We start from the raw sequence: 8,331 nt of genomic DNA, 5'->3' as shown, positions 1-8,331 counted from the left end.
GTTGGGATTCTAGAAAGGGTACAGAGAAAAATAATAAAGACAATTAAGGCATTAAGGCACTGGAAGCTAAAACATATGAAGAATGTTCACAGAAATTGGATGTGTCTCGTTTAATGAAAAGAAAGACTAGAGGTGATCTGATAGCAGTCTTCCAACATTTAAGGGCCTGTCTTCCAATGTTTAAGAGTTTGTGGACCCTTTGGGAAAACAATTGGTTTCCTAAATTGTTGTTTTCTTTTTAAAAAGTAATGTTGGCTTTAGCTATAGATGATAGTGGTCTTTCCCGTTGTGGTCTTAAGTCACTGAGTAGTTTAAAATAAGTTGAATATTCCTAAACTGAAAAAAGATACCATGTACTTTTGAACAGCAATAACATTTTGATTCCTTGTTTAGATTAGATGAATATATAGTAAAACCAGAGGTAATGTTTGGATGACAAATAGAATACTCCAAGAATGTGATTCAGATTAGAACGTGGAATAATAGAGTTGGAACTTGGAGGTCTTCTAGTCCTTTTGGTTTATTCAAAAAGAGTAAAACACAAAACACCAAAATATTTTAAAAGAGATAAAAGAATAAAAATCACAACAAAAAAGTTATTAATAAGAAAAATGTCTTTAAAAAGGAAAAAGGAAAATAGACTGAACACATATACACATAACAGTTGAATGCTGATTAATATAATACAGCAATGTTGGTTTCCACCCCTTGCAAAAGGGCCCAAAAGAATTTTAAACTATGAAACTACTAAATCTATTTACAAATTGTTATCCAGACTCTATAAACTATATTAATAATAAAATAGTTAACAAAAAAAGCAGTAATGATGAACATATTATTATGTTCATACTATAAAAGTATGAACATAAAAGTAATAAAATTGTGAACAATAATAAGAGAAAGACAAGATTGAAATTCCAAAACTGTCTGTTAACAAACTATTATTATAATCAACTTGCAGAAAATTTACTACGGTTTACTATGGCTTCAATACCAAATCATTCAAAATATTAACTCTAATTGGTCCCAGATCAAATATCCACATTTTTTCTTTATATCATCCCTTATCAGTTGCTTATTGATTGATTGAACACAATAAGTCCAATCTCCAAAGCCTATCTATCTTCCTCAAAAAAAAAAAAACAGATGAAATCATTTTGTAAAATCATTCCTCAATTAGAAGTATTAAATCTATTTCCCACTCTCCTTCAATTCCCTTAAAAATGTTTTTCCACTTGTTGACCCAGAAAGTTCTCTGCTATTATATAAAAACATAGTGTTAAGCTTCCAGAAGATGTGTGGAAATGGCTCTATTATATCTAAGTCTATATTTCTTCTTGGCCAGTTTATAGCTTGGAAATCACACTTCTCCATATTTTCCACCATCTGTGTCATTTCTGTGTCTATATTTCTTCCCAATGAATCTGCTACTTTGAAAACAAGTTCTTCTTTTAGGTTTAAAATATTTAGTGTCTTTTTTTAAAAAAAGTTTTCCATGGTTTTTATAAGTTCATCAAAACTTTTAGAAAAAAATCTGCTAATGATTGCATGTTGCTAGCCAGACTGTTTTCCCCCTTGAGTGTCAGCCTACTCCTTTTTGTATCCAATATTTGTTGCTCAAAGCAGAGAGCAAGCAAAGAAGATAGAGAGATATTTTCTGATTAGTTTTTGCAGGTTAATAAAATACAAATCCAGACGCCTTTGCCATGTTTCATGCAGAAAGCAGAAATTGATAAGAGCAGTCAAGTAAATTAAAGAAAGCAAGCAAAACAGAAAACAGAAAGCATCCAGTGGGGGTTGAAATAAATCAGTATTCAGCCAGTCAATTAATCTTTAAAGATAATAACAAAAACAAAAGTTCAAAAAGTCAACTTAACAATACCAGGCGTGCTTACAAAAACATTCTGCTGGTAGAAAGAGGTGCAAATGCGCATTGACTTCCCAGCTCCCTCACAAGGAGCTATAATCTTCAAAGACGAAATCAGATATGGGGGGAAGCAAAAGTCTCCTTGGAGACTTTCCTTTGGGGGGGGGGGACTTGTAGAAATCTGGAATTTCAAATTTCATATTTTTCTAGTTCAAAATGGTGTCACATTGAATTTCCACTAGTTTTGTATATTGACTTCAACATGATCAGTTTTCACAACAAAATAGCAATAGCAAAATAACTTAGACTTATAATACAGCTTCACAGTGCTTTACAGCCCTCTGTAAGCAGTTTACAGAGTCAGCATATTGCCCCTAACAATCTGGATCCTCATTTTACTGACCTCAGAAGGATGAAGACTGAGTCAACCTTGAGTTGGTGAGAATCGAACTGCTGAACTGCTGGAATTGTACTTTGTTGTGTATTGAAGAAAGTCCTCGCTGTTACGAATGACAGCTCGGAAGCAGCCAGGCGCGTCTTAGCCAATCAGACGCGCCTGTCAGTTGCCGAGCTGTCATCCGCGCAAGCTGTAACACGAGCCAGGTGCTTGCAGTATAAAAGGCAAGCCGTTTAAACAGTTAACTGTCTTGTTAGAGCAACATCCTTGCTGATTGCTATATTGTTTCAGCTGTTCCTGCAGCCGCCTAGCCGGCTTTCATTTAATACATTGTTGCGAGTTTTGTTACACTCCTTCAGCTACTGAATAAAGGTTACAGTGTTTTAAAGGACCTGCTTGGTTTTTTCAGTTATAATACTGGCGACGAAGACTGGGGACCTGTAACCTGAAGAAAATCAACTGCAATTTTCTTCTCTCAGTTGTTTAGAGTTCTCCTCACCGTCATGGCTGGTATGCCTACTTTTGCACCTTTTGGAGTCGGAGGTGAGACTTGGGAAGCATTCCTGGAAAGGTTTGAGTGCTTTCTGATCGCAAATAACCGCCAGGGTTATTCTCAAGCGCGAAAGTGCGGATTTTTTCTTACAGCTTGCGGTCTGGAAATGTTTGCCACCGCAAGGTCTTTTGCCGCCCCAAGAGCGGTTTATGACCTCTCCTGGCAAGAGCTCACAGATGGGCTTCAGGCTTACTATGCCCCTACCCCCTCCCAAATAGCAAGACGTTTTGCGTACCGCAGGCGCGTCCAAAAGCCTGCAGAGAATGTCAACCAGTTTTTGCAAGCTTTAAGAGTTGCTGCAGCACAGTGCGATTTTCCTGACTTAGAGGCTAATCTTGCAGAACAATTTGTCTGTGGATTAAAAGACATTTTCCTCAGACTCCGGCTTTTGGGCAAGCCTAAAGTCACGTTAGTTTATGCCATAGATGAGGCTCGCGCTGCGGAGTTGGCAGATTCGTCATCCAGCGAGATAGAACGTTACCTCGCGCAGATGACAGTTGCTGGCAGTTTACCAACGGGTCAAGCCTCAACTGCCTTGGTTCCTCCTCCACTACAACAGTCAACGTACATCACCAATTTAATTGATGAGCTTGCCCCTCTTCCAGACTATTTACTTAATTTACAGGTGGACAGGATTGGGGCACAGCCCCGCAGACAGCAACCGCGTCAGCAGCAGTCTATCAGCCGTCCACTTTCTAATTCAAATGCCTGTTTTAGCTGCGGTGGTCCGCATGCCAGGGCTTCCTGCCCCTTTAAGGCTGCAGAGTGCCGCCGTTGCGGAAAAAAAGGACATTTGGCCAAAGTTTGTAGAGCTGCTCAGCCTGCTACAGCTGCATCGTCTGCTCCTCCACCTCCTTATGGGACAGCTGCTTCAAACAGAAGTCCTCAGCCCCGCGCGTCTGCTCAGCGACAGGATAATTGCTTCAACGTCAAGCAAGCTGGCCTGCTGCTTCCTGATGTCTCCATCAATTCTTCCTCAGAGGGTACGAACAAGATAATTGTCACTCCATTGATCGAAGGTCAACCTTGCAACATGGAAGTAGACTCTGGAGCTTCCAAATCCTTGTTATCTTGGGACAAATTTTCTCTTTTGTGCCCCCATGTTAAACGCTGTCACCTTTCTCCTCCTGACTCTATCTTAAAGGACTATCAGGGGTCTAGCATTTCTATTGTTGGTTCCTATAATGTCAGAGTTTCTTATGGGCAGCATTGTACAACTTTGCCTGTTTTAATTGTGCTTAAGCCCTTGCCATCCATTCTAGGTTTGGATTGGTTCAGCCCACTGGGTCTCTCAATACATGGAATTCATTCCATGACAAACACTTCTGCTGATGTGGCATTAGTTTTGTCAGATTACGCTGACATTTTTGATGGCCAGCTGGGCCGGTACAAGGGTAACCCTATCTCTCTCAACTTGGATCCCCAGGTTGCTCCCATCAGACTGAAGGCCCGCAGGGTGCCTTTTGCTTTAAGGCCCAAGGTTGAAGCCGAGCTCGACAAGCTCGTGGCACAAGGCATACTGGAGCCAGTCGACCATTCACCGTGGGAGACCCCAATTGTCATTCCAGTGAAGCCCGACGGCTCCATTAGGGTCTGTGCCGACTACAAATCCACCATCAACCTCGCCTTGCAAGCAAACCCATATCCAGTCCCTGTTGTACAACATCTGCTCCATTCCCTGGGGCAGGGTTGTATTTTTGCCAAACTGGATATGGCGCAAGCCTACCAGCAGCTTCCTGTGGATGACGATGCGGCGGCTGCCCAAACCATCGTCACCCACCGGGGGGCTTTCCGTTGTCGCCGCCTACAATTTGGCGTATCCGTTGCCCCGGGGATTTTCCAGAGTCTCATGGAGCGGTTGCTCCATGGGCTTCCAGGAGTGGTACCATATTTTGATGACGTCCTGATCGCTGCAAACAGCCGATCAGACCTCATCAAAGTTCTAAGGAAAGTCCTCGACCGTTTCAGGGGCGCGGGACTTAAATTGAAACGCAGCAAGTGTTTCTTTGCTGTTCCCCAAGTGGAATTTCTGGGCTTCACAATTGACGCCCAGGGAATTCACCCTACCCCTTCAAAATTGGCAGCTATCAGGGACGCACCTGCTCCAACTTCCAAGGCGCAGCTACAATCGTTCCTGGGGCTTTTAAATTTTTATGCACCTTTCATTCCACACAAGGCATCACTGGCCGAGCCCCTGCATCGGTTGCTGGACCGATCAGCGCCTTGGCAATGGAGCAGCCGCGAAGCACAAGCGTTCGCAGCTGTCAAATCCCTGCTGACGTCAGATGCAGTCTTAGTCCAATACAGTGACAAGATGCCTCTGACTCTAGCATGTGATGCCTCGCCCGTGGGTTTGGGAGCCGTTCTGAGCCATGTCCTGCCCAATGGTTCAGAAGCTCCCATAGCTTTTTACTCCCGGACACTGTCATCAGCAGAAAGGAATTACAGCCAAATTGACAAGGAGGCTCTAGCTGCAGTGTCAGGAATTAAAAAATTCCACGATTACTTATACGGGCGGCATTTCACCTTGTTTACAGACCATAAGCCACTCCTTGGGCTTTTGGCAGGTGATAAGCCGACCCCTCCTATTCTATCCCCAAGAATGACACGATGGACGGAATTCTTAGCGGCGTACTCCTACGCCTTACGATACCGTCCGGGCAAGCAGATAGGGCATGCAGATGCCCTGAGTCGCTGCCCACTTCCATTGAAGGAAGTTAAACCAGTTCCTTGCCTTTCAGTTTTGGCAATTGCAGAGCTAGAATTGCCTTTGTCTGCTACAGACATAGCAGCCCACTCTCGGTCTGACCCTACTTTGGCAAAACTTCTTAATTGGGTCCTGAGAGGTTGGCCTTCTGGTACATTACCACCTCAATTCAAACATTTTAAAAACAGACAAGCAGAGCTTTCAATTCATTCCGGCTGCCTGTTGTGGGGCGACCGTGTGGTCATCCCAACGGTCCTGCAACAACAGATTTTGCAACGCCTTCATGAAAGTCATCCTGGGGTCAGTAGAATGAAAGCTCTTGCTCGCAGTTTTGTTTGGTGGCCAGGGTTAGATGCCGACATTGAAGCCTGGGTTGCCAAATGTGAGACATGCCAACAGTCCCGGCCTTCTCCTCCTTCCTCTCCCTCCCGGGAATGGGAGATGCCTTGAGGGCCTTGGTCTAGGTTACATATTGATTTCGCTGGTCCATTCCATGGGCAGGTTTTCCTTATAGTTGTGGATGCGTACTCTCGATGGGTGGAAGTATTGCTAATGCACTCCACCACATCTGACAGCACGGTGTGAGCTTTGCGACGGTTGTTCGCAACCCATGGGTTGCCAGACACAGTGGTGTCTGACAACGGCCCGCAATTTACAGCCACAACTTTTCAAACTTTCCTGGCCGAACTAGGGGTACGACATGCACTGGTTGCCCCTTACCACCCGGCAAGCAATGGCCGAGCGGAAAGGGCGGTTAGATCGGCCAAGGAGGCTTTGGGCCGGCTAAACCGTGGTGACTGGCAGGCTAGGGTGGATGCTTACTTATTGGCACAGCATTCCACACCTTGCCCTCTGACACAGAAGAGCCCCGCGGAGATGTTGATGGGCAGGCGCCTGCGGACCACCCTGGATAGATTGCATCCCGTCTATTCAGGAATTCAGTCTGGGAACCTGGGGCCTCCAACCCCATCCCGTTCTTTCCAACTGGGGGATCTAGTTTGGGCTAGAAATTATGGAGGGGACTTGAGATGGGTTCCAGCAGTTATATCACAAATAACAGGACCCGTTTCCTATAGGGTTGACTTATCCGATGGATCCTCATGGCGAAGACACCTGGATCAATTGAGGAAACGGAAGACAGCAGCCGTAGCTTCTCAAGCGGATGTTCAAGGGTTTCAACTGCAAGTTCAACAAAATCTAGCCGGTGTAAATGCTCCTCCCATTCCAAGGGTTCCAGATCCTTATATACATAGCCCAAACCCCTCAGAGGCAGACTACCAGCCTCATGCCCCTCCAGCATCATCTGCCACCATGTCTCATCCACACACTTCACCTTTTAGTTATGCAATTCCTCCACAATTACCACAAGGACATCGTTGCCAGGATCCGCCTGCAATAGAATTAAGGCGGTCTGAGCGAATCCATCGTTCCCCTGCTTATTTAAAAGACTACGCGTGCTTGCGCACAGCTGGGGGGGAAGAAGTGTTGTGTATTGAAGAAAGTCCTCGCTGTTACGAATGACAGCTCGGAAGCAGCCAGGCGCGTCTTAGCCAATCAGACGCGCCTGTCAGTTGCCGAGCTGTCATCCGCGCGAGCTGTAACACGAGCCAGGTGCTTGCAGTATAAAAGGCAAGCCGTTTAAACAGTTAACTGTCTTGTTAGAGCAACATCCTTGCTGATTGCTATATTGTTTCAGCTGTTCCTGCAGCCGCCTAGCCGGCTTTCATTTAATACATTGTTGCGAGTTTTGTTACACTCCTTCAGCTACTGAATAAAGGTTACAGTGTTTTAAAGGACCTGCTTGGTTTTTTCAGTTATAATATACTTCAACTGCCTTAAAATCTTTGAAAACCAAACACTTTCTATAAATTAGGAATGATATCTGTAAACCCTTTCAAAGATTTTGGTTCAATTTTATTTAAGGGACTCAGAATGATGAGGTTACAGAGGAGTATGAAGATAACATTGAGAAGAAATGCAGAAATAGTTAAATAAATGATAACTCAGTCTTGGAAATGAAGGGATGCTTGAATAAAACTCAAATTAATTCTGTTTTCTTTTTTTTAAGTTTTTTGGCTTCTGCCAACTTAAGTTTTAAGTTTTACACACATAAACACATCAACAACAAACACATGACTTAGGACAACATAGGAACCAAAAGTTCCATCAAAAATCATAGGGCAGTTCCATATCGGTTTCTTTGCAATTAGTATTTTCCCTTTCTATAATTAGCTATTTATAACCAAATATTGTTTATCTCTAATGTGCTATATATACATACATACAATTCCAGGTAAACATGGTTATTCTTTTTCTTTGCCCATCTTATACTATTGTTATTCCATTTAAGAAATTATAGAGTACAGTTTCGATTGTATTGATTACCATCCTAAGCCTCTATTATGACACCACCTTATTTTCTTTTTCTTCTTTTCTCTCTCCCTTCCTTCTCTACTTCCTTCCTACCTCCTCTTCTTCCCCTTCTTTCTTCCCTTACCTCTCTCCTACTCTTACCCTCTCTCTTCCCCCTCCTACTCTCCCTCCTTCTCTTTTTTCTCCCTTCCTCCCTCCTCTCTTTCTCTTATTCTCCCTTCTACCCACCTTTCCTTATCTCTTTCTTCTTCCCTTACCTCTACTCCACTCTTCCTCTTCCTTCCCTACTGTCTCTCCTTCTCTTTCTCTCCTTTCCATCCTCCTCTCCTTTCCCTTCCTTCTTCCCTCCCTTTCTTTTTCTATTGTTACTGGTGTCTCTTTGAAATCTCAGTTTATGATTTCTTGGAGATGGTATTTCCACAAACCCATATAAT

General features: G+C 43.5%; 1 pseudogene; it reads left to right on the top strand.

The window, feature by feature from the left end:
* The first annotated feature begins 5,734 nt into the window (after positions 1–5,734).
* Positions 5,735–6,652, top strand: LOC116520827 (annotated as a pseudogene).
* Positions 6,653–8,331: the final 1,679 nt, after the last annotated feature.

This window comes from Thamnophis elegans, chromosome Z (genome assembly GCF_009769535.1).
Source record: "Thamnophis elegans isolate rThaEle1 chromosome Z, rThaEle1.pri, whole genome shotgun sequence".
Lineage (NCBI taxonomy): Eukaryota > Metazoa > Chordata > Lepidosauria > Squamata > Colubridae > Thamnophis > Thamnophis elegans.
The sequence above is the reverse complement of the archived record's forward strand: the minus strand, read 5'-3'. Positions and strand labels throughout refer to the sequence as shown.